At 37.2% G+C, this 6,439-nt stretch overlaps 2 non-coding genes across 2 annotated transcripts; both read right to left on the bottom strand.

Moving 5' to 3' along the window:
- Nucleotides 1-676: 676 nt before the first annotated feature.
- On the bottom strand, nucleotides 677-795 carry LOC145677404 (5S ribosomal RNA). Its single transcript, XR_014129816.1, has one exon. It is a non-coding gene; the product is annotated as a 5S ribosomal RNA (ribosomal RNA).
- Nucleotides 796-972: 177 nt separating this feature from the next.
- Nucleotides 973-1,091, bottom strand: LOC145677407 (5S ribosomal RNA). The gene has a single exon (XR_014129819.1). It is a non-coding gene; the product is annotated as a 5S ribosomal RNA (ribosomal RNA).
- Between the last annotated feature and the right edge of the window lie 5,348 nt (nucleotides 1,092-6,439).

Genomic DNA, 6,439 nt, shown 5'->3' with positions numbered 1-6,439 from the left:
TATGAGTATCATGAACAGCTTTGTTAATGACATCTTCGAGCGTATTGCTGCTGAAGCTTCTCGTTTGGCCCATTACAATAAGCGGTCAACTATCACCAGCCGGGAAATCCAAACAGCTGTGCGCCTTCTTTTGCCTGGTGAACTTGCCAAGCACGCTGTAAGTGAGGGTACGAAGGCTGTTACCAAGTACACAAGCTCTAAGTAAAAATCTTCTTCAAGATTTTTCATTTCAAACGGTCCTTGTCAGGACCAACACATTATTCGAAAGAGTTAAATCACGAAATTTGCTTCATTCTGTTATGTAGAAACACCTTGAAATCCAATTTCTATATGCTGTTAGTAAAAAAGTAAAGCACATAGCGGAGATGTGTCGTGCTTGTATATGAAAGGCATTTACTCGCCGGAGATCTACACTTAGTCATAATAATTTACTTTTAAAAAGTGGTAATACATTCCGTGTTAAGTATAGTAGTAGGTGCACACGGATCGGAAATCAGGTTATTTTAATGTGCCGTGCAAATAAACAGGCTGTTAGTGTAAGAAATAGTGGGTATAACGCTTAGAATATCGATTAATCGCTATGAAATAATGTTGATAAATTATCTCTTGAAAGTACTATAAAATTAATGTTTCTAGTATTTTCGTACTTGAAGAATAATGAAATTTGAAAAAGAGATGCCAACAGCACCTGGTGTTCCCAGGCGGTCACCCATCCAAGTACTGACCAGGCCCGATGCTGCTTGACTTCGGTGATCGGACGAGAACCGGTATATTCAGCATGGTATGGCCGTTGGCGAATGCATATGGCTTCGAGTGAGTTATTGTAGCTACGTAGGTTTGTCGGTGAATACTCAAAAAGACCAGCGCGTGGAAAGCGTTGCTAATTGTTTTAAGTAATGCATGATTACGAAATTATCGTGGTGAACGATGTGAGAATATTCGTCTTTGTGAAAAACAAAATTAGAAAAAGTATACCAACAGCACCTGGTGTTCCCAGGCGGTCACCCATCCAAGTACTGACCAGGCCCGATGCTGCTTGACTTCGGTGATCGGACGAGAACCGGTATATTCAGCATGGTATGGCCGTTGGCAACTACCTTTTCTTCAATGTCCTGTTAAGGAAGTATGTTTTAAGTAAGAATTGACATTATTAACTATAAAGGCAAGCATATTAACGTCGTTAACATTACTTGGAATATACTAATATTCGAATAAATATTTGAATGTTCGAATGATGAGTGATTCGGATGTTCATAGTGCCACTATGTCCTATCGAGTTTACTATCACGAACCACGTATGAAATTGTATATAAATAAATAAAAATAAATCCTTTATTAAGTATTGATTACAGGAAAAAGGCAAACTTACATTCTTTAATGTACACAATGAAATGTATGAAAGATATTTTTAAGATATGTTTCACTTACCCTTTATAACGCAAGGTAGTTTTCAGTGTAGCATCCTCTTCAGCTGCGAGATAACGTAAGGCAGATGATCATTCAGTCGTGAAGCACTAAAATGTAATATACATTTTAACTATTATCGATAAGAATTATTTACTGCAGGGATGCAAATAAAGTGAGGCAAATTAGTAAATAAAAACCGATACTGTAACTGATAATGTAATTACGTATCTGTATTAGTTGTATATACAGTAATCGCACGATTATCCGCGGAGTTGGATGTTGGCATAATCGCGCATAATCAGCAGTATGAGCAGAAAAGGGAAATGAAATGAAATCTTTAGATTTACGTCGCATACTTATACCGGTTACGCTAAAGGAGACGGTGATGATGAGTACTGAATGAAGAAAGTGGGAGGAAACGGGAGAAACCCGAGAAAACCCATGAGCACGGTCTTTATGCACGACAAAGTTCACACGGCACGAGCTGGGATTGAACCAGGGACCCCAAGCACCGGAGGCCAAAAAAGGGACAAAAAGTCTTTCGTGCAACTTTCGTTTTGAGTAAAAAGTTTACACATAATTTAGAAAGAGTAGTTTTCTGGTCTTTTTATTTCACAAGTTGGTTCATGTCTATATTTTTTACATGCATAAAAAATTTTTCAACTCCCTTGCTTAGTTCCTGTTAAAGACCTCTACCTCTGATTGTATTTTTTGCACATATTCTTATTGTTTTCAGACAACATTTCTAAGAGCGTAATTTATCGTCAGCAAGAAAAGAAAAGGAAAGCCTCGGATAGTGGAATGTGTACTGTATATATATATATATATATATATATATATATATATATATATATATATATATATACGTATTAGTATATAGTTTTATTTTATACGTCTCCTATTATTACACAATGTGCAGATATTGTGAAAGCGCAAGTAAATATGTATAACTCCCCGTTCTGCACTTAATAACTTGAAAGAAGTTCGGGGAAGGTAGTGTAACAGAAAGTGCAAACAGAAATGAGGGTTTACAGGCATTTAATATTATTCCGTAGTAGTATGATTTTTTGTAATATATATATATATATATATATATATATATATATATATATATATATATATATAACATACATATTCAATGATATAGTAAGAGGTTAGCAGCACTGATAGAACTGCAGAAAGTACAAAACCGTTAATAAGAAAGAGAGAGAGATGGTGGCCGCTTTTGTGCTTTTCATTGGCTAATTCCGAATTGCGCGCGAATACGTACGAGATTTCTTTCTTTTTCCTCTTCGCAGCCCAGATGTTGCCAATTAGAAGTTTTTAGTACTACATTTGTATGAAAATGTTGCCTTTAAGAAATGTGGTTTGCATACAGAGAAAAGAGCAAAATGAATATTTATCTTAGTGGGCATGAAAAAAGACGAAACATTTTGCAAGATGGACACACGAACTTCCTTAATGCAGGCGTTCAGTACATTATTGTAAAGAAAAAAACACTAAAAAGAATTACTTCAATATCCCTAGCAACATTCAACAATTCATAGAGAAAAATCTTTATTTTGAGAACAATGGAAAACTATGTAATTGTAGATAACTACTAAATTTAATGATTAAGGAAAACGTTTAGGCCCGGCCCTTCAGAAAGAAAGTGCACAGAATTTTCTCTCATGGAAGCAATTGCAAAATCAACATTTTGTTTGCAGTTATAATTAGAGGATCTATATACAGGGTGTTCGAAAAAGAATGTATCCTCTTGAAAGAAAATATTCTCTGGGCCCCTAATCCTTTATATACCGAAAGGAAGTTTGTATAGCATTTTTTCTTACCTTCGTTAGAAGAATTGAAAGTGACTACTATCGTGACACGGGAGATATTTGATCGATAGTCGAATTACTCCCATGCTCGAATGAACACGTCTCTTGTAAGGAGAGGAAAGGCTTCTGTGATCCGCTATCGCAGCTGTGTCATATCTGCAGAGAATGTTAGGACACAAACGTGATCTTTGAGAGCCTCGTGAAAAGAAGTCGCATAGTATCATGTGTGGAGACATCGGGGCCATCTGAAGAACGCTTCATCATTAGGACCAAGGGCGAGTTACGAAACACTCTGGGATATATTTATTAACATAACTTCTCGTCATTCTGCAAGTGTGGTGGAGCTCCATCCTATTGGAAAAGGAAACCTCGGGAGCCCTCTTCATGTGTAGGTATCGTTCACATCTGAAGCATGTGAAGATAGATTACTGTACTATCGTGTACCTAAAATCATTTTCTACGAATACGAACATGTCTACACTGAAGGCAGTGCAGCTCTTTTTCTCTTTTTTTTTGGTCATGTATTGTAACGCGGGGCAATGCACACAATAACATGTAATGTTGTGTATCATCATAAAGGGCCAGGGCGATGATTGGATCTTGATGGACGTGGAGAACTGATAGGTGATGTGAGTGGTATTGTGATCTATGGTTGTATGTTTACTGATGAATGCATAAGGAGAGGTGAAGGGGTTGCCTTTTTTTTTATGTCGATCGGCAGGGAAGCGATTGGGAAACTTTTGACTTTGTTTTTCAACCGAATATATTGATTGAATAGGTCGCCGACAATTTTACGGGGCGTCACGTCGTTGCCTTTTTCATGTCGATCGCGAGCGAAGCGAGCGTTTTTTTTTTTTTTTTTTTTTTACCGACAATATGTATTGAATCGGTTGCCAACACCTTTAGGGGCGCGTCACGTCCTTCTTTCTGTGCTGATCGCGAGCGAAGCGAGCGCGAAATTTTTGACTTTTTTTTTTTTTTTTTTACCCACAATATTTATTCAATCGGTCGCCAACACTTTTAGGGGTGCGTCACGTCCTCTTTTCTCTGCTGATCGCGAGCGAAGCGAGCGCGAAATTTTGACCTTTTTTTCTCTTTTTAATTCTTTTTTTTTTCTTTAAGAAAAAATATTGATTTCATAGGTCGCCAACATTTTTACGGGATGGAACATCGTTTATTTGTTTTTCCAACCGTCTTTCTGTCTTGAGCCCCCGCCAAGTTAACTTTATGGTGGACAAAAACTATGTGCGGTGGGTTACCGCGGGGTTCTCCCGTTTCCTCCCACTTTCTTCATTCCACCACCATTTCAATCATTTCTCATAATCAGCGCCTCTTTTAGCCTAAGCGGCATAACGTGGGACGTAAAACAAAGATTTCCTTTAGTTGCTTTCTGTCTTGATTACGAGCGCGAAATTTTTTACTTTTTTTTTCTTTCTTTTGATATTATTCATTTAATAGGACGGCAACACCTTTACGGGCCGCCGCGTCGTCGTTTACACTTCTTCAGCCCATATTCTTTCTGCTTGTTCGTTTTCCGGCATCTTGTTATCACCGCCCGCGGGAATGCCTATGTCTTTCATCGCTTTTTGAAGCAAATCTTTAATAAATATGCACTCTCACATTTCTACTAATATGCATACCACAGTGGATAGACTGTAACTAGGAAAGCAGAAGCCTGCATATCATATTATTTAACAGTTGAAAGTGAACTGCCATTTTAAGTTTGATTTTGATCAGATGAGTGCAGTTCAACTCGTCGACAATTGTGAAGATTCTCGAGGTTAGGGACCATCCATTTTGTGCTTTGTAATGAAAATGGCTGCAGCCAAACTTCTCTGATCTGAATGAAACTTGGCATGATGATACATCTTGACCTGCTCTACAAGTTTATTTAGTATTTTCCGTTGCGCAGGCTTTTGCTTCTCCAGGTTCTCCCATGGAACTGAGAAACGTATTCAGTCGAACTTCTGCGGTAAGTCAGTATATCATCCTGAGAAGTTTGATCGAGATAGCAGAGGTTCGACTATTCGTTTTTCAATTCCATGTGATATTACAACACGGTGAACTAAATTTATATAGAAACACTTTGATTTTGTTTTGTTTTTTGCTAGCATTAAACTGAGAAAATGTTATTGAATAGACAGAGAACACCACTCAAAGAAAAGTACATCATAAGAATATATATATGGTTGCTGTGGTTCTCGGTTTAATTTGCTAGTTAAGAAACTTGCTCTAAATAAGTACATCTTACAGGTGAAAAACTAAGCCAGGCGATAGAATTAAATATAAAGTTATACACTTTTATTTTACGTTTACTAGTGTTGGGTTACTACTGTAAAATAAGTCAGTATATATGAAAGATAACTGTATTAGGTACTATTTTCCACCGGCGGTGTATTCTTGCATAGTGTACTTAATGTTTACAAGCGGGGCGCTACTAGTATGGATGCATGACAAGTGCTATTGAAACTCGAAAACTAACTGGTTTCCACTACCCTTGCTTATACGTATACCCGCGTCGCCTTCGCTCCTGTTCACTTTGGACGCACATTCTTGCTATCGCTCAGGCCCCCAGCTTTCTCCTGTTTTGGCTCCCTTAAATAGTATTCGTGCTTTTTATTGGCCACCTGGCAAAGCACTTGTAATGATTTTACACCAGTAACTCTAAAATACATGTGTATTACTTTATTTAATTCTGTCGTCTGCAGAATTTTTTTTTTTTTCGTACAAATATGCCTTTTCATGCAGAACACTGAATTTTGCCTGTAAATTTTTGAGAATATGCTGTGACGAAACTTGAGCACCGTTCTTCTTTTCTTTCTTATCACGAGTCTTCTTTAGCCTAATGAGCACAATCATCACACGATAACGACTATTCTTTTCATTTAACTTGTAAACAAGTTGAACTAATAATAATAATTGATGTACAAAGGAGAAGTGTCCTACATATTTGAGGTAAAAAATAAAATAAATATACTTCTACTTCATCCGTGTTTACAAAGTTAAATGTTATCGATTTACAAAAAATGGTCACCTATCCACACACTGACCAGGCTCGACACTGCTTGACCATACATATTAAAACATCGGTCCCACTGAATACACAAGTAGTAAGCACATTCACATAAAAATAATTAGGATTACAGTATATAAAATGTGTTAATTAAAATAGCAAATGCCTTACCTTATCACAGGCGATCCAAAGCCACTGCACA

The sequence above is a fragment of the Thermobia domestica genome, unplaced genomic scaffold, assembly GCF_964235325.1.
Source record: "Thermobia domestica unplaced genomic scaffold, izTheDome1.hap1.1 HAP1_SCAFFOLD_830, whole genome shotgun sequence".
NCBI lineage: Eukaryota > Metazoa > Arthropoda > Insecta > Zygentoma > Lepismatidae > Thermobia > Thermobia domestica.
The sequence above is the reverse complement of the archived record's forward strand: the minus strand, read 5'-3'. Positions and strand labels throughout refer to the sequence as shown.